The sequence below is a fragment of the Rattus norvegicus genome, chromosome 5, assembly GCF_021556685.1.
Source record: "Rattus norvegicus strain SHRSP/BbbUtx chromosome 5, alternate assembly SHRSP_T2T, whole genome shotgun sequence".
Taxonomy (NCBI): domain Eukaryota; kingdom Metazoa; phylum Chordata; class Mammalia; order Rodentia; family Muridae; genus Rattus; species Rattus norvegicus.
In genome coordinates, this window is record NC_141538.1 from 40,195,638 (window position 1) to 40,219,941 (window position 24,304).

Sequence of the window (24,304 nt, forward strand, 5' to 3'; positions counted from 1 at the left end):
ATGAAGCTAAAAAGTGTGTCCTGAAAGGGACCAGATATAGATCTCTCCTGAGAGACACATCCAGAGCACGTCCAATACAGAGGTCAATGCTAACAGCAAACCACTGAACTGAGAACAGGACCCCCTTTGGGGGAATTAGAGGAAGGATTGAAAGAGCTGAAGGAACACGCAACCCTGTAGGAAGAACAATGCCAACCAACCAGAGCTTTCAGGGACTAAACCATTACCAAAAGACTATGATGAACTGACCCAGGGCTCCAAGTGCATATGTAGCAGAGAACAGTCTTGTTGGGGAAACCAGTGGAAGAGGAGGCCTTTGGTCCTGCCAATGTTGAATCACCAGTGCAGGGGAATGTTGGGAGGGGCAGTGGTAAGGAGGGATATAAGGGGAGTGAATACCCATATGGAAGGGGGACAGGCTGGGGGCTTATGGACAAGAAACCGGTAAAGGGAACAACATTTGAAATGTAAATAAAGAAATATATCTAATAAAAAATAAAATTTCAAAAAAACAAAAAGTCTCCCAATGAAAAATAGCCCAGGACCAGATGGGTTTGGTGCAGAATTCTGTCAGATCTTCATAGAAGACCTAATATCAATACTCTTCAAACTATTCCACAAAATAGAAACAGAAGGAGCACTACCCAATTTCCTCTATGAAACCACAATTATGATTATACCTAAACCACACAAAGACCCAAGAAAGAAAGAGGACTTCAGACCAGTTTGCCTTGTGGATATCAATGCAAAAACACTCAATAAAATTCTCACAAGCCAAATCCAAGAATACATCAAAACGATTATTCACAGTTATCAAGTAGGCTTTATCCCAGGGATTCAGGGATGGTTCAATATACAGAAACCCATCAATGTGATCCACTATGTAAATAAACACAAATAAAAAGACCACATGATCATCTCATTATATACTGAGAAAGCATTTAAGAAAATTCAACACCCTTTATGATAAAAGACTTGGAAATACCAGGAATTCAAGGCCCATACCTGAACATAATGAAAACAATATAGAGAAAGCCAATAGCCAGCATCAAACTAAATGGAGAGAAACTTGAAGCAATCCCACTAAAATCAGAAACTAAACAAGGCTACCCACTCTCTCCCTACTTATTCAAAACAGTAGTTGAAGTCCTAGCCAGAGCAATAGGACAACAAAAGGAGTTCAAAGGGATAGAAATTGGAAAAGAAGAAGTCAAAATATCACTATTTGCAGAAAATATGATAGTATACTTAAGTGGCCCCAAAAATTCCACAAGAGAACTCCTACAGCTGATAAACAACTTCAGCAAGGTGACTGGATATAAAATTAACTCAAATCAGTAGCCTTTCTCTACTCAAAAGATAAACAGACTGAGAAAGAAATTAGGGAAATGACACCCTTCACAATAGTCTCAAATAATATAAAATACCCCAGTATGACTCTAACCAAGCAAGTGAAAGATCTGTCTGACAAGAACTTCAAGTCTCTGAAGAATGAAATTGAAGAAGATCTCAGAAGACAGATCTCCCATGTTCATGGATTGGCAGGATTAATATAGTAAAAATGGCCATTTTGCCAAAAGCAATTAACAGATTCAATGCAATCCTCATCAAAATTCCAACTCAATTCTTCATAGAGTTAGAAAGAACAATTGCTAATTCATTTGGAATAATAAAAAACATAGAATAGTAAAAACCATTCTCAACAATAAAATAACTTCTCAGGAAATTGCCATCCCTAAGCTCAAGCTTTACTACAGAGCAATAGGGATAAAAAGTGTATGGTATTAGTACAGAGATCCATAAGTAGATCAAGAGAATAGAATTGAAGTCCCAGAAATGAACCAATACTACTATGGTCACTTGATCTTTGACAAAGTAACTAAAACTATCCAGTGGAAAAAATAGCATTTTCAACAAATGGTGCTGGTTCACCTGGAGGTCAGCATGTAGAAGAATACAAATCGAACCATCCTTATCTCCTAGTATAAAGTTTAAGTCCAAATGGATCAAGGACCTCCAAATTAAACCAGATACATTCAAACTAATAGAAAAGAAAGTGGGGAAGAGCCTTGAACACATAGGCACTGGGGAAAATTTCCTGAACAGAACATCAATGACTTATGGTCTAGGATCAAAAAATCGACAAATGTGACCTCATAAAATTGCAAAGCCTCTGTAAGGCAAAGAACACTGACATTAGGACAGAATGGCAAACAACAGTTTGGGGAAAGATCTTTACCAATCCCCCATCCAATAGAGGGCTAATATCCAGTATAAACAAGATTTCAAGAATTTACATTCCAGATAATCAAATAACCTTATTAAAAATGGGGTACAGAGAAAAACACACAATTCTCAACTAAAGAATATGGAGTAGTCATGAAACACCTGAAGAAATGTTCACCATCTTTAGTCATCAGGGAATGCAAATCAAAACAACCCTGAGATTCCCCCCTCATACCAGTCAGAGTGGTTAAAATAAAAAACTCAGTTGACAGCAGATGCTGGCGAAGATGTGGAGAAAAAGGAACACTCCTCCATTGTTGGTGGAAAAGCTAGTACAATCATGGAAATCAGTCTGATGATTCCTCAGAAAATTGGACATAGTACTACCTGAGGACCCAGCTATACCTCTCCTGGGCATATACCCAAAAGATGCTTCAACATACAACAAAGACACATGTTCCACTATGTTCATAGAAGCCTTATTTATAATAGCCAGAAGCTGGAAAGAACCCAGATGACACTCATCAAAGGAATGGATACAGAAATTGTGGTACATCTACACAATGGAATACTACTCAGCTACTAAAAACAATGACTTCATGAAATTCGTATGCGAATGGATGGAACTAGAAAATATCATCCTGAGTGAGGTAACCCAGTAACAAAAGAACACACATGTGTGCACTCACTGATAATTGGCTATTAGTCCAAAGGCTCAGAATACCCAAGATATAATTCACAGACCATATGAAGCACAAGAAGAAGGAAGAAAAAAATGTTAATGCTTCAGTCCTTTTTAGAAGTGGGGAATAAAATACTCATGGGAGGAAATACAGGGACAAATGGTGGATCAGGGAGTGAAGAACAGACCATTCAGAGACTGCCCCACCTGGGGATCCATCCCACATGTAGCCAACAAACCCAGTCACTATTGTTGATGCCAAGAAGTGCTTACTGACAGCAGCCTTATATGGATGTCTCCTGAGAGGCTCTGCCAGATCCTTACTGATACAGATGAGGATGCTTACAGCTCACCTTTGGACTAAGCATGGGGACCCCAATGGAGGAGTTAAAGAAAGGACTGAAGGAACTGAAGGGGTTTGCAACCCCATAGGATGTACAAAAATATCAATCTACAAGAACCCTCCCCAGAGCTCCCAGGGACTAAATCATCAACCAAAGAGTACACATGGATGGACCCATGGCTCCAGTCTCATATGTAGAAGAAGATGGCATTGTCTGGATCAGTAGGGGGAGAAGCCCTTGGTCCTGTGAAGGCTCATTTCCTCAGTACAGGGGAATGCCAGGGTGTTGAGGTGGGAGTGGGTGGGTGGGAATGCAAGCATCTTCACAGAAGCAGAGGGATGTAGGAATGGCAGAGGGAAGAGAAGGAATAACATTTGAAGTGTACATACAATAAATAACCAATATAAAACAGATACACTCAACCTAATAAAAGAGAAAGTAGTAGCCTTGAACTCATTGGCATAAGGAAATAACTTTCTGAACATTGTAAGCACAGGTATTAAAATCAACTTTAATAAATAGAACCTACTGAAACTGAGAAGCTTCTTTACTGACAAAGAATAACACCATTTGGACAAGTTAACAGCCTACAGAATAGTAAAATATTTTTACCAACTACATATTTAATTGAGGGCAAATAATCCAATATATCAAGAAGCTAGATATCAAAAAAACTAATAATAAATAAAAATGCAGTACAATGGGGCTGAAGAAAGACTCAGTGGTTAGATGCACTGGCTGTTCTTCAGAGGATCCAGAGCCAATTCCCACTACCCACATGGCAGCTCACAACTGTCTGCAACTCCAATTCCAGGGGATCTGACACTCTTCATATCAGTGCACATATAATAAATTATATATAACTTATTTAAAATATTAAAAGTGCAGTACAGATCTCTACAGGGACTTCTCAATAAAGGAAACTCAAATAGCTGAGAAACAAAAAAATGTTTAACATTTGGAGCAATTAGGGAAGTACAAGTCAAAACTACTTTGAGATTTCATCGTATACCTTTCAAATGAGTAAGAACAACAAAACAGGTGATGAGGTAATGACTTCAAACACACATTAATCCTCACACAATGATAGTGGGAGACTTCAACACCCCACTCTCACCAATAGACAGATTATGAAACCAGAAACTAAACAGAGAAACTAACAGAAGTAATGAACCCAATGGATTTAACAGATATCTATAGAACATTTCACCCTAACACAAAAGAATATACTTTCTTCTCAGCACCTCATGGTACCTTCTCAAAAACTGACAATATATAATCAGACATAAAAACAGGCCTCAACAGATACAAGAGGATTGAACTAATCCCATGCATTTTATCAGAACATAATGGACTAAGGCTTGTCTTCAAAAATAACAGAAAGCCTACATACTCATAGAAACCAGATAACTAAGAAACTAAAGACTTTCTAGAATTTAATGAAAATGAAGGCATAGCATACCCAAACTTATGGGACACAATGAAAGCAATACTAAGAGGAATATTCATAGCACTGAGTACCTTCAATAAGAAATTGTAGAGAGAAAGGAGGAGATAGGAGAGAGGAGAGGGTGAGAAGCTATGGCAGGTGATGATAAGATTCTGATGGTACCGGGCTTTGTATGTTTAAGTGGGCAATTATATCTTATCATTTGGGTCAAAGGTTATTGTGTTGTGTGTTCTTTTATGGGACAGTTTGAGTGTAGGAAAGTGTGTGGTGTCAAGAGACACTGGGATGCCACGGAGTTGGGATGTGTTTCTGCCAAGATATCTAGCAGATATCTTGGGGCACCGTGGTGCCAGACCTAGTGGGGTAAAAGACAAACATACTTTTTTTTTTATTTTTATATTTTTACAACAATAGATGGTGAACTAATGTGATGGGCAAGAATCCACTAGTAATCCTAAGAGTTGAGAGAAAGTTTTTATTTTCTAAGAGGAGGCCGGAGCCATGTTAAGTCATGTGATATCTCTAGAGCGGGAATTTAAACAAAGAAAAGGGGAAGCAGCCTGGACTGGCAGGCTGTGGGTCCCCTACTGTGTGATAAGTGATGGCAGCCCAGAGAGTTAGAGATTAAAAGCTGCTTTTTAAAGAAAGTTGTTTAGAAAGTCTTTCAGGATACTCATATTCTTTTTAACATGGTCTCCACGGGAATTTTAGGTTGAAATCCTAGTTAGACAAGCTACTTCTTAATTACAGGTATTAAAAGATGATTAAGTGTGTTTTTAGAAAGAAGAGAGTAAAGAGATTACCTGAGTCAGGTGGGGATTTTCATCCACGGTTCAGAACTTAGATAGGGAAAAATTAGTCACTACCTCAAAGTAGAGAGTTGTGATGAATGTCTGTAACACCAGGGAGAGTGGATGCAGACATATATTATAGAAGTATTAAGGTTAAAGAAAAATCTGTGGCTCCGGGTAGAGAGCTCAACAGATGGATATATTTTGGGCTAAAGTCCTGAGTTTTAAGTTGCTTATTGGTTTTAGAATTGATAGGTGTTTAAGTTTGTTTTAAGGAGAGTAAAGAGATTACCTGAGTCAGGTGGTGATTTTCATCTATGGTTCGGAACTTAGATAGGGAAAAATTGGTCACTAACTCCAAGTACAGAGTTGTGATAAATGTCTGTAACACTGGGGAGAGTGAACGCAGACATATATTATAGAAGTTATTAAGGTTAAATAAAAATCTGTGGCTCTGAGTAAAGAGCTTAACAGATTGAGATATTTTGGGCAAAAGTCCTGGTTTGATATGTTGCTTATTGATATTGGAATTGATAAAAGGTATTTGGTTTGTTTTATGAATTATCCCGCTTCAGGCCATATGCCTCGTTGATGCCGGCTAGTGAGGGTTTTCAGTTACTTTTGATATTTACCACAACAGGAATCTCGAATTTTCTTAAAGTGGGCTTTTGGGTTCATTTCCTGATATCATACAGTACAAAAGCCTATCAGGCTCATTATTTAGCTTACTTCCTTCTTAAAAAATTGTTTAGTCTTCATGATGGGTGTGACTTTGAGTTTTATGGTTATATTATTACTCTGGGAGAGAGTGCAAGATACAAGCTTTTCTGGTTTCATACTAATAACACAGTATTTTGGGAGAAAGATTTTGTCTTTGTGTTTTTAAAAAGTGTGATTAGGCTCTGGAAACCTCACAGAGTCATACTGATCAGATTTGATAGAGGTAGACTGCCTGGAAAATTTATTCAGGAGAATCAAACAAAAAGATATCTTGATTCTAAACTTTTGTCTTGAAAGTTGTATTTTACAGAGTGTGCCTACTTGGATTCCTGGTCTCAAGGACTTTCAGCTGGGTCCAGTCAGGACACATTGGCTACAGAATTCGCTTCATTCTTCCTACCTCCTACCCCAAGGATATCTCAACGCCCATGTACAGTTTGAAGAAGTTATAGAGGAGTCGTCGCCCCAATTCCCTGGACTTTGGGAGGCTGAAAGTGGTTATTCTAAAGTTGTTTTTATGAGGAATTTAGAAATGGTTGCAATTTAACAGGGAGGAATTAGCTAGATTGAGTAATACAGTCATAATCTCATTAGTTAACTAAGCTAAAATCATATCTTTGATATAGAATTTATTTGTTAAAAGTTTAAAAATACAAGGTTTAGAGCCAGTCCTTCTAATGATGTCATTAAAACTTCTGAGTTGATTACATCTGTGAGTTAAGGACCAACTAGCAAATTCACAGCTCTGACTTTGTGAGAGTACTTTCAAGACAATATTAAGATATAAAGACAACAGTCCAGATTGTCTTAGATAGATAGATGGTTTTCAAAAAGTCAGAAATTCACAAAATTTGAGATTTAAAGTTATTTATCTTTTGTTGAGACATATCTGCTCCTAACAGTTCCCCTCTGGTGGATTTAATAAAGAATTTGAACATCTCTACCTCCAGGTGAGACAATACTTTGTGGCTAGGCAGACACTGGACAAAACTGCCTGTTTCATCTGCAGACTAATACTGTCCAGAAAAGGACAAATTATGCAAAATAATTGACTGATAAACTCTGCCAAGAAGGGTGATCAGCCCTTCAAAATCTGCATTTCTAGAGTCTGTCAGTTGACTTTGAGCCAGAAGGCTGAAGACTTTCGCTAACATGCTGCTAACAGGGGACTGTGCTAGTGGAGATTTGTCTCTACAACCTCTTAGTTTTAGAAGCCGTGTTAGGCTTCCTATGTGTATAGATATTTGGTCATTCTCAGATTTCTGATGGGGTTGAAGACATTGTAGTCTCATAGCCTATCAGGCTGTATAACTCTGAATATACATATTTTATTGGATAGTTATCAGATAGTATACAAGCTAGCCAAGATATAATGTAGATTTTAAGCCTTTCATTAGCTGGAATGGATAACTAAATGTTCTGTTTAACTGAAATAGTGATGGACTGGGTGTTGAGACTATCATATGTTTTATAAATTGTAGAATGGTAATAATTGTACTCAATTTATATATAAGTGAAAAGGCTTTTTAACTAGACAAAAAGGGGGAAATGCTGTGGTTTGCCCTGAAGTTATCTGTATTTTGATGCTAATTCCACTGCTCCAAGGACAGCTTCCTAGTCACATACTCAGAACTCAGGTGACTTCACCAGAACCACCTCCCCATTGAATTTGTAAAGTACAGGTGAGGGGCAGGTACAGGATAGAAGGAGGTCTGTCATTGGAGGAGAAGGAAGGATGGGCAGGAGAGAAGTTTGAAGGAAGAGGAGGAGACTGGAACAGAAAGGAGGAGACAGGAGAGAGGGGAGGGTGAGAAGCCATGGCAGGTGATGTTAAGATTCTGCTCTGTGTATTTACAGGTTGTTATTAATGTTCCTTAGGGATGGATGGTACCAGGCTTTGTATGTTTAAGTGGGCAATTATATCTTATCAATTGGGTCAAAAAAAAAAAAAAGAAATTGTAGCGATCCCATACTAGCTACTTAAGAGCATATCCGAAAGCTCTAGAACAGAAAGAAGCAAAAGGAATAAATACCCAAAAGGAATAGATAACAGGAAAAAATCAAACTCAGCTGAAATCAACCAATGGCAAACAAAGAGAACTATGCAAAGAATTACAAAACTCAAAGCTGATTCTTTGAAAAAATAATAAGAAAGATAAACCCCTAACAAAACTAACTTAAGGTCACAAAGATAGTTTCCAAATTAAAAAAAAATCAGAAATTAAATGGGAGACATAACACAAACTGAGGAAATTCAAAAAAACAATCATCAGATCCTACTACAAAAGCCTATGCTTAACAAAACTGGAAAATTTAGATGAAACAGATGATTTTCTAGACAGATACCAGGCATCAAAGTTAAATCAGAATAAGATAAACCGTTTAAACAGTACATAACCCTTCAAGAAATAGAAGCAGTTATTAAAAGTCTCTCAACCAAAAACAATCCAGGACCAGATGGGTTTGGTGCAGAATTCTATCAGACCTTCAAAGAAGACCTAATATCAATACTTCTCAAACTATTTCACAAAATAGAAACAGAAGGAACACTATCTAATTCATCCCATGAAACCACAATTATGTTGACACCTAAGCCAAACAAAGACCCAACAAAGAAATAGAACTTCAGACCAATTTCTTGCATTGATATCTCTTATGAATATCAATGCAAAAATAATAAAATTCTCACAAAAGGAATCCAAGAACCCAACAAAACTCACCATGATCAAGTAGGCTTCAACCTAGAGATACAGGAATGGTTCAATATATGGAAATTCATAAATGTAATCCAGTATATAAACAAACTCAAGGGAAACAGTCACATGATCATCTCATTAGATACTGAAAAAGCCTTCCACAAAATACAACACCCTTTCACGTTGAAAGTCTTGGAAATAGCAGGAATTCAAATCACATACATAAATGTGATAAAAAGCAATATTCCGCAAACCAACAGCCAGCATCAAATTATGAAAAGCTACTTGAAGCAATCCTCCTAAAATCAGTGACAAGACAAGGCTGCCTACTTTCTCCATATTGAATCAATATAGTACATGAAATTCTGTTGTTGTAAAAATATAAAAATAAAAAAAGGTATAGGTGTCTTTTATCCTGCTAGGTCTGGCACCGCGGTGCCCCAAGGTATCTGCTAGATATCTTGGTAGAAACACATCCCAGCCGCACACTTTCCTACACTCAAACCGTCACATAAAAGAACACACAACACAATAACCTTTGACCCAATTGGTAAGATATAATTGCCCACATAAACATACAATGCCCAGAACCATCCATCCCTTAGGAACATTGATAACAACCTGTAAATACACAGAGCAGAATCTTAACATCACCTGCCATGGCTTCTCACCCTCTCCTCTCCTGTCTCTTCCTTTCTGTCCTAGTCTCCTCCTCTTCCTTCAAACTTCTCTCCCACCCATCCTTCCTTCTCCTCCAAGGACAGACCTCCTTCTATCCTGTACCTGCCTCACCTGTACTTTACAAATTCAATGGGGAGGTAGTTCTGGTGAAGTCACCTGCGTTCTGAGTATGTGACTAGGCAGCTGTCCTTCAGGCAGTGGAATTAGCATCAAAATACAGATAACTTCAGGGCAAACTACAACAAAATTCTAGTGAGAGCAAATGGACAACGAAAAGAGGTCAAAGGGATACAAATCATAAAGGATGAAGTCAAGATATCACTATTTGCAGATGATGTGACCCCAAAAATTCTACCAGAGAACTTCCACAGTTGAGGAACAACCTCAACAAAGTGGTGGGATATAAAATTAACTCAAAAAAATCAGTATCCTTTATCTAAACAAAGACAAAACAGGCTGAGAAATCAACACCCTTCATAACAGTCAAAAATAATATAAAATATCTTGGTGAGATACTAACAAAGCTGGTGAAAAATATGTATGACAAGAACTTCAAGTCTCTGAAGAAAGAACTTGAGGAAGACCTCAGGAGATGGAAAGATGTCCAATGCTAGTAGATTGGTAGAATTAACATAGTAAAGCTGGCCATCTTACCAAAAGCAATCTACAGATTCAATGCAATCCGCATCAAAATTCCAACTCAATTCTTCACAGAGATAGAAAGATCAATTCTCAACTTCATCTGAAATAACAAAAAACCCAGGATAGCAAAATCCATTCTGAAGAATAAAAGGACTTCTGGGGTAATCACCAACACTGATCTTTAGCTATATACTACAGAGCAATGGTGCTAAAACCGCATGATATTGGTACAGAGACAGGCAGGTAGATCAAAGGAATAGAATTGAAGACCCAGAAATAAACCCACACACCTACAGTCACCTGACTTTTGACAAAGAATCCAAAACCATCTAGTGGGGGAAAAAAGCATATTCAACAAATGGTGCTGGTTCAAGAATGCAGACTGATGAGTGTTTCTACTCTGAGCTTTTGTTTTGCCCTCAAAGAATGCAGATTCATTCATTCATATCTCCATGGACAAAGCTCAAGACCAAGTAGATCCATGATGCTATACAAAAAAAAAAAAAACAAAAAAAAAAACAGATACAATAAATCTAATAGAAGAGAAAGTGGAAAAGAACCTCAAACACATCAACACAGGGTAAAATTTTATGAACACAGCAGCAATGGCTCAGGCTCTAAGATCAACTACTGACAAATGGGACCTCATAAAACTGCAAAGCGTCTATAAAGCAAAGAACACTGTCGATAGGACAAGATAGCAACCAGCCGATTGGGAAAAGATCTTTACCAATCCTATATCCAACAGAGAGCTAATATCCAAAATATACAAAGAATTCGAGAAGTTAGACTCCAGAGAACCAAATAACCCTATTAAAAGTGGGGCACAAAGTTAAACAGAGAATTCTCAACTGAGGAATCTCAAATGGATAAAAAGCACCTAAAGAAATGTTCAACATCCTTAATCATCAGGGAAATGCAAATCAAAACAACCCTGAGATTCCACCTCACACCAGTCAGAATGGCTAAGATCAAAAATTCAAGTGACAGCAGATGCTGGCAAGGATGTGGAGAAAGAGGAACACTCCTCCATTGCTGGTGGGATTGCAAGCTGGTACAACCACTCTGAAAAACATTCTGATGTTTCCTCAGAAAATTGAAAATAATTTTACCTGAAGACTCAGCTAAGCCACTCTGCAGAATATACCCAAAAGATGCTCCAACACATATCAAGGACCTGTGCTCCACTAAATTCATAACAACCTTATTTAAAATAGCCAGAAGCTGGAAACTACCCTGCTGTCCCTCAACAAAAGAATGTATACAGAAAATATGGTACATTTATGCCATGGAGTACTTACTCCACTATCTTTTTTCTTTGGGGGGTGTCTTTATCTTTTTTGTGATACGTTTTTTTTTCCTTTTTTATTGGATATTTTTATTTACATTTCAAACGTTTTCCCTTTTTCTGGTTTCCCATTCATAAACCCCCTATCTCATACCCCCTCCCCTTCTACTATGAGGGTGATCACCCACCCATCCATTCACTCTTTCCTACCTCCCAGCCTTGACATTCCCTTACATTGGTGCACAACAAGGCCATCCTCTGCTACATATGAAGCTGGAGCCCTGGGTCTGTCCATGTGTACTCTTTGAATGGTAATTTAGCCTCTGAGAGCTCTGGCTCATTGTTCTTACGGGGTTGCAAGCCCCTTCAACTCCTGCAATGCTTTCTCCTACTCCTCCAATGTGGACCCTGTTCTCAGTTCAATGGTTGGCTGTGAGCATCTGCCTCTGTATTTCTCAAGCTCTGGTAGAGCCTATCAGGAGACAGCTATATCAAGCTCTTGTCAGCATGCACTTTTTGGCTTCAGCAATATTGTCTGGGTTTAGTGGCTGTATGTGTGTGGGCTGTATCCCCAGGTGGTACAGTCTCTGGAGAGCTATTCTTTCTGTCTCTGCTCCAAACTTTGTCTCCATATTTCTCCTATGAATATTTTTGTTCCCCCTTCTAAGAAGAACTAAAACATCCACGCTTTGGTCATTCTTCTTGAGCTTCATGTGGCCTGTGGATTGTATCTTGGGTAATCCAAGCTTTTGGGCTAATATCCACTTATCAGTGGGTGCACACGTGTGTGTTTGTGTGTGTGTGTGTGTGTGTGTGTGTGTGTGTGTGTGTGTGTGTTCTGTTACCTCACTCAGGATGATATTTTCTAGTTACATCCATTTGCCTGTGAATGTCATTCAGTCATTGTTTTTCATAGCTAAGTAGTACTCCATTGTGTAGATGTACCACATTTTTTGTAATCATTCCTCTGTTGAGGGACATTTAGGTTCTTTCCAGCTTCTGGCTATTATAAATAAGGCTGCTGTGAACATAGTGGAGCACGTGTCTTTGTTGTATGTTGGAGCATCTTTTGGGTATATGCCCAGGAGAGGCATAGCTGGGTCCACTTTTCTGAGGAACCTCCAGACTGATTTCCATGGTTGTACTAGCTTTCCCACCAACAAGGGAGGAGTGTTCCTCTTTCTCCACATCCTCTCCAGCATCTGCTGTCACCCGAGTTTTTTATCTTAGCTATTCTGACTGATGTGAGGTAGAATCTCAGGGTTTTGATTTGCATTTCCCTGATAACTAAGGATGTTGAACATTTCTTTAGGTGCTTCTCAACCATTTGATATTCCTCAGTTCAGAATTCTTTGTTTAGCTCTGTACCACATTTTTAATAGTTATTTGATTCTCTGGAATCTAACCTCCTGAATTCTTTGTATATATATATATTGGATATTAGCCCTCTATCAGATGTTAAGATCTTTTCTCAGTTTGTTGGTTGCCGTTTTGTCCAAATGACAGTGTCCTTTGCCTTACAAAAGCTTTGCAATTTTATGAGGTCCCATTTGTAGATTCTTGATCTTAGACCATAAGCTGTTGGTATTTTGTTCAGGACCCATATGTTCGAGGCTCTTCCCCACTTTTTTTCTATTAGTTGGAGTGTATCTGATTTTATGTGGAGGTCTTTGATCCACCTGGACTTGAGCTTTGTACAGGATGATAAGAATGGCTCGATTTGCCTTCTTCTATATGCTGACAGCCAGTTGAACCAGCACTATTTGCTATTTGTTCAAAATGCTGTTTTTTCCCACTGAATCATTTTAGCTCCTTTGTCAAAGATCAAGTGACCATAGGTGTGTGAGTTCATTCCTGGCTCTTCGATTCTCTTCCATTGATCTACCCGATTAGTCTCTGTACCAATACCATACAGTTTTTTTTTAATCACTATTGCTCTGTAATACAGCTTGAGGTCAGGGATGGTGATTCTCTCAGAAGTGCTTATATTGTTGAGGACAGTTTTCGCTAGCCTGGGTTTTTTGTTATTCCAAATGAATTTGCAAATTACTACTCAGCTATTAAAAACAATGACTTCATGAATTTTTCAGGCAAATGGATGGAACTAGAAAATAACATTCTGAGTGAAATCCATGGTATGAACTCACTGAGAAGTGGATATTAGCCCAAAAGCTCAGAATACCCATGATACAATTCACAGACTATATGAAGCTTAACAAGAAGGCCAAGTGTGGATTCTTCCATCTCAGTTAGAAAGGGGAACAAAATAATCACAGAATACAGAGGGAGGCATCTGGGTGGGATAAGGGAAGGGGAGGCTGTTGGGCTCTGGTGCCAGGGGCCTCTTCACAACGAACTCTTGCCCGGCACAGTGTGTGGGTTCAGGTGAGGGGGAGAGAACTCAGGCAGGGAGGGGAAACAGTTCCTGCTGGCCCCTCTGGGGGTTCTGCTCCTTTCTGCCACTGCCTGTTGCTTTGGTTGCTTGGGCCAGGCTGAGCCAGCAGTAGACTGACTAGCCCGTGAGGGGTAGACTGCAGCTTCTGGTGGTGATTTCAGGGAGAGCAGATCTCTCCCCCAAGAAGTGGTGCTCTCCTGGGGATCCGACCTACCTCGACCAGGAATCAGGGTTTCTTTCACCACCTGCGCCCCCACAAGGGGCAGGGCCAGGTATGGGAAGAGACAGGAAAGAAATCCAGAGGATCAGGAGAATTAACAAAAATAAGTAGCAGTGGGGTTTGGGAAAGTTTGGGAACCACTAGAAAAGTCCCAGACACTGAGAATGAAAGAGACTCACAGGACCCAGTGTCGATGACATTAGCTGAAATAACAAACAGAAGGAAGATAGAACCTGAAGAGACCACTCCCAGTAGATACACATGGCCCCCTTTTGAGGGATGGGGCACCCACCCATCTAAAAATTTTTAACCCTGAATAGTCCCTGTCTAAGGGAAATGCAGGGACAAAAATGGAGCAGAGACTGAAGGAAAAGCCATCCAGAGACTGTGCCACTGTGTGATCCATTCTATCAACTGAAACCAAACCCATACACTACTGCTGATGACAAGATTTGCTTGTAGACAGGAGCATGATATGGCTGTCCTCTGAGAGGCTCTGCCAGCACCTGACTAAGACAGATGCAGCTACTCATAGCCAACCATTGGACTGTTGGACTGAGCCCAAGGACCCAAAGGGAAGAGTTTAGGGGAAAGGCTCAAGGAGCTGAGGAGATTGCAATCCCATAGGATGAACAACAATATCAACTTACCAGACCCTTCAGAGTTCCCAGGATCTAAACCACCAACCAAAGAGTATACACGAGTGTGTCCATGGTTCCTGCTACATATGCATCAGAGCACCGCCTCATCTGGCATCAGTAGGAGAGAAGGTGCTTGGTCCTGTGGAGACTTGATTCCTCAGAGAAAGAGAATGCTAGAGGAGTGAGTCAGAAGTGGGTGAGGACTACCCTCTTAGAGCAAAGGACTATAGGGTGCGGGTTTTGTGGAGGGGAGACAGGGAAGGGGGATAACATTTGAAATGTAAACAAATAAAATGATTAATAAAAAATAGAGCTCACTAAGAATGGGAAACAAATAGTTATATATGAATGGGAGTGGAATGGGAGGATCAAGTAGGGGGCTAGAGAGTATTACAGGGAGAGATAGCTAAAATTCAGGACTATTTGAGGGGAAGTATGGAAACTTCATACATTACAAACTTCCTAAATTATATATACATGAATGCCATCCTTGTACAATCTCCAAATAATGAAGGAGACAGAGTCCCAACTTAACATCTCTTGTCAGCAAATGAAGCTTCCAGTACTGGGTTTGGATTACATGTAATTGAGTTCTGACCATAGAAATCTCACAGAAACCCCCCAAACAACCCAGGCTGTTGTCAAGGCTATAGGTTGCTCTTTACAGACTGACAGCGAGGTCCCATTGGTGAAAACAACTCATTGAAGATGAATATGTCAAGTTGATGCCTATATAAACCTTCACCCCTACTTTCCAACATCTTTAGTAGAGTACTCTTCTCACTCTCAAAAGAAAAATGTAAACACCAAGCGAGCCACAAATCCTTACCCACAATAGTGTACTGCCTACAAGATGTGTTAGGACAATGAAGGCATAAAGCTTGTGGGAATAACCAACCAATAACTTGATTTAAGTCCTACTCCACAAGATGGAACCCATTCCTGATACTACTTGGGTGACCAAGAGCCTGACACTAGATAGCTTAGTGAAGTAGATTAAACCCAATAATAGAGGTCAAAAGAAGAAGAAAAATAAAAAGGAAGGAAGAAGAGAACGAAAAAGCAAGGGAGGGAGAAAGGAAGGGAAGGAAGGAAGAAAGAAAGGAGGAAGGAAGGAAAAAGAGAGAAAGCATAATGATAAAATGATTCAATGATGTTCTGTTACACTCATCAATGAGCACCTGTTCAGCCATCATCAGAGAAGCGTCTTCGTGCAGCAGACAGGAACAAATATAAAGACCATAGCAAAGCTAAAGACGTTACACAGAATGTGGGAGGCCTTGGAACGATCACCTCCACATGAGATATCTCTGTCAAATACCTCCCCTCGGGGCTCAGGGAAAGCTGCAGAAGATTGGGCTCCAGAAGTTTAGTGTTTTTACAGGATTCCTAAGAGTGCAAACAAGTGTGTCTCTGATTCTTGTGCCATCTCTTGGGGTCTTCTCCTTCTGGTATTTTGTCTTGTCCAATTTCAATGTGATGGCTTCTCCTTTTATATTTTTATATATTTTTTTTTATTTTTTAGAATGAATGAGTGAATGAAAACATAGTCTCTAGGGTAAAGGTTAACACCTGAATGGCCACTGCCATTTATATAAGCTAGGAGAATAAAAATTCATTTTCCTCAAAATGAGTGACACTAGGTATATCAACTGCTCCAGAGAAGGCCTAATACCCAAGACTAGTTGACCAACTAGTGTGTGAGCGTGCATGTGTGCCTGATTATGTGAGTGTGTGTGTGTGTGTGTGTGTGTGTGTGTGTGTGTGTGTGTGCATGTATGCATATGCCTGTGTGTCCTTTTAGTTGGTTACAGTTTTGTGGTTGTTGGGTTTTTCCAGAGACTTTTTTCTTTTTTTTGTTTTGAGGGATTGTTGTTATATCGGGGTTTTGTTAATTGTTTCAGAATTTGGGGCAGGAAGTAGGAGAGGATCTAGAATAGCGTAGGGGAGGGAAAATATGATCAAAATATATTCAAATTTAAATTTTGTTGTAAGTATTAAAATAGAAAAGGGGGAGTGCTTGTTCATCAGTAGTTATCTGCAGATCGTGACCTAAATTACTCATGGGTGAGTAACAAAAGCTCTACCCTGACAACTTGTTGTAGAACATGACCATACGTGCAGTAGGGCCACCTATTCAGGAGAGCTAGGACCCGTATTTCAAGTCATATTTTCACATTTTAATGGCTTTTTCCAAGACTGCTTTACTTCATTAGCATCAGCATAGTTCCATGATGCAATTTAGAATTTCGCAAGTACTTCTCATTTTCCAAATCAAAGGCCTCACAAAAGACATTAAGTCCTAATGGACAGCCAAAAATTCTGAAGGTGTCCACACTAGAAGAGAGTATATAAAAGTATGATTAGCCTGGATTTCAATAGCTCGAGCACAATTAGGATGAGTTTTGCATTTTGTTTTATTTTTCTATAGCCAGAAAGAGTATAAAGCACTCCACTCAGGTAGATTATTGGCCCAAAAGACAATCATTTGGCTGCCTATCCAGAGATTTAATTTAGCTTCCAGCTGGGTCTGGATGTTGGCAGCCTCCCTGGCAGTTTATCCCCGTGTGAATAACAATCTTGGAGTTTTAACGTCTCAGCTTGTAATTGCCCTGTTTTCTCTCGATCAGACTTCTCTTCCAACTTTGCTTTCCTAGAACTCTTTCTGCATCAGTCAAAATTGCCACATTAATTTGAATTTACCACGTGGAGGAGTTAAAATTACATGAGATTTTAAGAAGAAAAATTAAAAATATTGCTCAGTTTGACTTTTCATTGTTACACTTAGCCATTCAATGATATTTTGTCTCAAAGACAACCTTCATGGATTTTATTATAACATCCCTTATAATATCTGATAAAAGCAGTTAAAATTATTTTATTTATGCCCTTATATTTATTGGTAACTTGAACCTTATTTTTTAAATATAAAATTGCTTTTAAGATGTTATTTTCTAAAATGCTCAGGGCATTTTATATTATTTCAAGTTCCTTTATTTCAAAGCCAAAACTGTCTAAGAATCACTGGAAATTTTATTTGAAATAAAACTATGCATTATTATAATTTTGTTAAGTGTTTTATTTATGTTCATGTAAGCAAAAATAAATGCTAACCTTCTGTCCCTTTCATGTCTGCTTCTCTGTTAAAAATTCTTAATGCATAGATGTGTTACTGTCCAGAAATATATACATATTTTTAAATATAAATTATTATACACTAACAAAGCTTAAAATCATTTTAATATGTTAAATTTTAGGTATAAAATTATGAAAAAGGTAACAACATTTGTATTTATGTTCAATACACACTATATATACTATAGTCAGATTCTAGTCCTGTATTATTTCAAAATAATTTAATTCTCTATTAACAGTTAGGAAATTTATTTTCCTGTAAGAAGTTGCTAGGAAACCTAGGGACTGTTGTTAAAGGTCAAACCCTGGTTATGAAAGTTATAGTTTTAGGTCACACTTGAGTAATAATTGCCTGGCAGAATGTGTAAAAATATTATGCTCCTCATTCTTACCCCATGACTCAAAAACTCACACCCTGGTTCATAAGATGGAAAGTTCACCAGAACATGCACAGATACCACAATCATTTCAGAAAACAACACCTTAAAAGCAATTTTATATTTAAAACATAAAGTTCAAGTTACTGATAAATGTAAGGGCATAAGTAAAAGTAATTTTAAAATTGAAATCTCTTATTTTAGTCTGTGTTTCTCAAGTATCCCCTAAGAATTTTAGTATACATTTTCATATATTATTTAAGGATTGAGTATATATAATTCAAATATACATAAAACTGAGAGCATCTCCATAACAACAATTCTGGAATTTATCATGAGATCTTTAGGAGCTTGACAATTAAATTTTTATTTGAAACATATTATTTAGTGTCATCATAAATTTCCACATACAATTGTGGCTTTACTCATAACTTGCTTTTAATTTACCACTTTAAATTTGTTTGTATAAAAAAGGATTGAAACGCAATTATAAAATCCTTATATATTTTATAAAAAATATTCTAGCATAAAGTTACAAAATTAACCTAAAAATTTAAGCCAATTATATTTATAACATGTACAATCAATTCTATTAGCCTTGAACAGACTTGTCTATGAAGTTGCTATTTAACATAATAATCTGCATTGCATGAAATATTTTGCCAAAATTGTTTGAAATATTCTTTGCCTCCCCCTCCTAATAATGACAAGTCTCACACCTCTCAAAGGACAGGTGAGCAGGGGGAACCATGTGTTTTTTTAAAGCCAAATATCAAACGAGATATAAAATCAATGCCAAATTTTCTATTAAAATTAAGTGTAATTTGTCTATAAATTTTGAAGACTCTTCTAGAAATGCTTTGAAACATTTGCATAACTGTAATAAGGTTTTAGACTTCTAACATTACCAAATTGAAAAACAGTAGATAACTAGAGATGTTTTAGAAATCTTTATTACTTCGTTACCCATTCAAACAAATGTATAGCAGCTTCTTCTTTATGTATTAAGATGGGAAACAGGATAGCTAGCTTATGGGTTCCGTAGCAGGGACACTGGTTTTTCCAAACACTGAAAAAAGTTTCCCACTAAATATATGCTACTTGAGAGACCAGTATCTAGAAATTGTTGGGTTTTCTTTTTTCTTCATTTCAGCCAAAATGATATTCAGAGCCAAATGGTTGTTCTGAAGCCTGTCCTCCAGATTTTAGGTCATTAGCAGTACCCGTGGCACCTACCAATTCAATGTCTGTAGCAACTCCTCAGGCATGACAACTAAAAAGATTTCCAGGCATTTTGCCTCCTCTCGGGAGTGATTAAGAACTACCAGATTAGGTGATTATATTTTTTCCATCCTCAAGGTCATCAAATATATTTAGGGAATATTGCTACACATTCTACGTTTCCAAAGGTAAATAATCAAGAGAACAAATGTCATAATTTCTCTATTTGCATCTTAGCACAAACATATTTGTAATAAGATACTGTGATAAGAATGTTCAAAGATTGTTTCTATAAGATATAGCTTAGCAACACACTAGAATATTAAGGTGCACATCAACATGTACATTGAGCATGTATAAATAAAGACATACTAGTTCTTATGGGAATCTAGGGATGCAGTTACACTCCTACCAAAGAATGCTTTAAAACAACATTTCATTTAAAACAATTATTTAATAGTCAACAACTTTCAAACTTTTAAAAGTAGTTTGTTATAATTTATACACAACCTTAAAAACAACATCCCATGTGGGGGTAACCAAGCAAACAAACATGGTGGCCATTTACATAGATCTTGACTGTGACTTTAAACTCAACAATAAAATTTTATGTTACTTGGTTCCTCTACAGTGTCTACATTTTCAGGCACATGTGGTCTTTTCCCTGTCTACTATCACAATTACTATATCAGTGACTAGACCTCAATCAAGTAAAAAAAAAAAATATTCGCTTAGTCTGACCACTTATTTTCAAATATCTTTATCCTAAACATCATATGCTAATCACAAAAACGTATGATTTTAAAGTACAATTAAATACTGAAATGTAATATTTTTAATGAAATTAAACAATAAAATAGTAATATTCTAGTATTTCCTTTCTTTAAAAAAATCAACTTACCTCATTTCTTAGTTAGCCAACGCAATATGTTCATAGATTACTTGCAATGCATTTTGACTGAGCAAAGGCTCAGTTTAGACCTACTGATGGAGGAAGAATTCTTACTAAAACATCTTATTGCACAGGAATAAAAGATTCATAATGGATAGAATCCACTGTCCATAGAAAAATACCGTAAAGCATACATTATTAAGAATATAACACTATGAACCATGACTGTCCCTAAATAAACCTGAAAGCCTGTCATGAAATTAAAATGATATCATGATAAATTGATAAAATTAATATACTATTTTAAGTCACAATTGTTTAGCCATGAAGAGGTCTCTTTGCAATGCTGTGTTTTATTTTAATTAAAGAGTCTCTTCTGTAGTTATCGATGTGTGAACATATTTTCATAGAGAATTATTTAAATGAAGAGCAAGGTACTCAAATACAGTCAAATATGCTTATTTAATATGCTATATATTCATTCATTGGGAGACTATTCTAATACAAAATCAAAAGTAAAGGATGCCATAGGTAATTATTAGTGGCTCAGCTGTCAGTTAGTCAAATCAACTAAAAGGCCAATTATTCTAAGGATACCGGGATGGAGAGCTCATTGTTGCATTAGCTTGTCTGGAAACAGTTATGGCTACTTTTATAATACATTAATTTCCCAGCAAGAACCTTTGCCAAATAATCTTCTATCTTATAAAATACTACTACATTTTAAATTTTTAGCATCTCATAAGAAATGCTACCTTTGAAGTAAAAATAAGATACTGAAAATTAGGAAATTAAAACTCTGGGTTGTAAAGACTATTTCTTTTCCCAGGTTTTACCAATGTCACTCAAGAAATTCAATTGGGGTGTATATTATTCCCACAAGATATAAATGTCCTGGAGATATGTTTCACAACAGTCAAGTACAATTAACACTATAGAATTGTACAGTTAAAAATCATTTTAAGAATAAATGTTTTGACACAATAAAAATATTTTTAAGCCCATCCAAATGATTATACTGAGGTATGTTATGAGGAATGAGGGATACTGTGTGCAAATACACAAAACACTACAGTTTACTAACAGTCCCCTATAATCTATTCTGTTTAATGAGCAAAGCAGGGAGGAGTAAACATCACAGTAATGTTCAGCCACTTTTCCAGATGGTATACCAAAAACTGTCTTTCTGAAGGAGGAAATGGAAGGAAAGGATAAGGACGAGAAGGAGAAGGTGGAAGACAAAAGGAAAGGAAAAGAGAGGATGACAGAAAGAATGGGTGAAGAGGAGGAAATGAGGGAGAGAGGGAAAGGGAAGGGGCAGAAATAAAATACATTCGGAAAATATAAGCATTGTAATACTCAATTTTTTAAAAAAGCTTACAATACAGAAACCCATTTAACTTGCCTGTTTCTAAGAATTACCTGACTATCTCACTATGTCATTATCTCAAGAAGATTTTTATTCTTGAAAATGAAGTATAGCATTAAGCAGTCTCTCTGAACCATTTGACTTTCAGAACTCAGTGTTGACTACTTAGAAACCCTAACAGCCATGTGGAAGGGGTCTAATAATTCAAAGTTGCAGTGAGTGAGACAGAAATAACTGTCAGTGTGACATGATAATATGTTCTCTAAACCTAATCTATTTGTGACTAAAACATGAACAGCCACTGCTGCTGTTCAGTGAAGCTATCTACTACTCCTGTTTCTTCTACCTGTTTGCAAGGCAGTCTCACTTTTTCCATGAGCAGGCACTGGCCTGACCTTAGCCATGGGTCTTGCTTCTGCTCACATCAAGGTGCATACCATGTTAGAAGTGGTTTGATTTATTGTTTCTTTTGTGACAACTCATCGCAACTGTATTATACACATGTGCAGTTCAAAAAACTGTATTTCATGTTTTGATCAACTTTGACTTTGAAACACATATATGTGCCATGAGTAACACCCCAGCAGACATTATAAAGTCAGGTGTGGTGTCTCATGCCCATAATCCTAGCACTCTGGAGGCTGAAGCAGGAGGATTACCCTGAACTCAGAGCAGGCTGGGCTATAGGAGGACTTTGTCTCAAAAAAATAAAAGCAGTAACAAAAGAGAGACATGCTTTGGGTATCTTTTGAAAAATGCTGGCCTTGTATTCACCCTTACTTTTCTTAAACCAAAACTTAGATGAATTGTATCTCTGCAACAATTCTTCTAATTCAATATAATTTTTTTAATACAGGAAACATATATTCTCGGCAACCAGAAGCTATGAAGACGTGGGACACTGTTTTGATATTCAATTATCTTGCAATACAAAACTGACACAGACATTCTTTAATTTTTATTTGCTCAAGCCATAAACTAGATGAAAGTCTTATTGTTATAAGCTTAGACAGTGTTAAATTCTCTGGTGGATTTGGGAAGCATATGGCAGGTTCCTTTACTCCAGGCACAAGCCATTGCATTTCAAGAGAGAGAGAGAGAGAGAGAGAGAGAGAGAGAGAGAGAGAGAGAGAGAGAGAGAGAGAGAGAGAGAGAACATCCTGATAAGCCTACTTTCCTTGCACAGATATGCAACCATTTTGAAAGTCCCTATATAGTGCACTCACCTTTGCAGTGTGGTCATGCAAAAGTAAAGTAGAATACTGTAGCATTAGAGGGCCCTAGCTTGCACTTTTATCTTAGAAGTAAAAATAAAATCCTAAAACTTTTAATTCACTTGAAATCTGTGTCTCCTTCCCAACCTCAATATAATCAAGAACATTCACAATATTATATCAAGTAGTAAGTACTTAGCTCACATAACTTATGGTAATTTATTTAATGATAAATTGTAGTGACAAATGCTGAAATAAAGCCTAATAATTGAGAACAAAATTCAGCAACAGTTCTCTCGTGTGTCTTTTTTATACCATTCGACCAGTCAAGTTAAGAGAAACAAAGAGAGAAGGTATAGTCCCAGGTACTCACATGTATAAGTGTACATGCACAGACAAGTGTTAGGGATAATTGTTTAGTTGATCTAACTATTAAACAAAATTTTCAACTTATTTGAACCACATCAAATGAAGTCAATGAACGTTAACGTGTCCTAGTGCTATTTATGTTCATAACACTGACATCTTTCTTTTTCCCAATGTTAAACAATAGAATCAATTGACTATGAAAAGATAGGTAATGTCAAAAAACTTAGCTACAGTTCACATCATTGTTACTTAAGAACCAAGAAATCTATCACTATTTACATTAACTTGAGTTCAGTTATAAATGCGTTAATATTCCAGAGAGAGAGAGAGAGAGAGAGAGAGAGAGAGAGAGAGAGAGAGAGAGAGGTGTGCATGTGCACAATATTAGACATTCAAATGTAATGGGATCTTGAGACGTTAAAGTGTTAACATATCCCTATACCTACTTGAGGCCTAGGGTACCATTGGCATCCTGAAGACTGAAAGCTGACATTCCCACCTGTTAAAAACATGAAACTTAAGCAGCCCTCTGTTTTCCTAAGCTCTGTGCTCGTTCTGCTTAAAGCTAAGACATATTTCCTGCTTGTGGGTGGGAAAGAACACTCCATCCCATCCTAACCCCTCTCTGGATAAAGGGTTTTTTATTATATTTTATGTATTTGTATTTCAAATGTTATCCCCTTTCCCAGTTTCCCCTCTGGGACCCCCCATCTTCTCCCCCCTCTCCCTGCTTCAGTGAGGGTGCTCCTCCTCCTACTGCCCTCTCCCACCCCACCGCCCTAGCATGGACTTTTAAAACACTTTAAAAGGAAAGAACAATAGTGAATTTGTAACCCAAATATCTCTTCAACATACTCTGTCTCTTGATTGAGAATATACAGCAGGGAACTAGTTCAAACTGCCTAGGTTATATATAAAGAGAGAAGCATCCCTTTTCGTAGCATATCGACA

General features: G+C 37.5%; 1 long non-coding RNA gene across 1 annotated transcript in view; it reads right to left on the bottom strand.

Annotated features, from left to right (window-relative positions):
- LOC148005699 (uncharacterized) overlaps window positions 1–14,940 on the bottom strand; it is a 72,976-nt gene extending 58,036 nt beyond the window's left edge. The window contains exon 1 of the long non-coding RNA XR_015620708.1: window positions 14,786–14,940. This is a non-coding gene — a long non-coding RNA (uncharacterized LOC148005699). The remainder of the gene's footprint in view (window positions 1–14,785) is intronic.
- Between the last annotated feature and the right edge of the window lie 9,364 nt (window positions 14,941–24,304).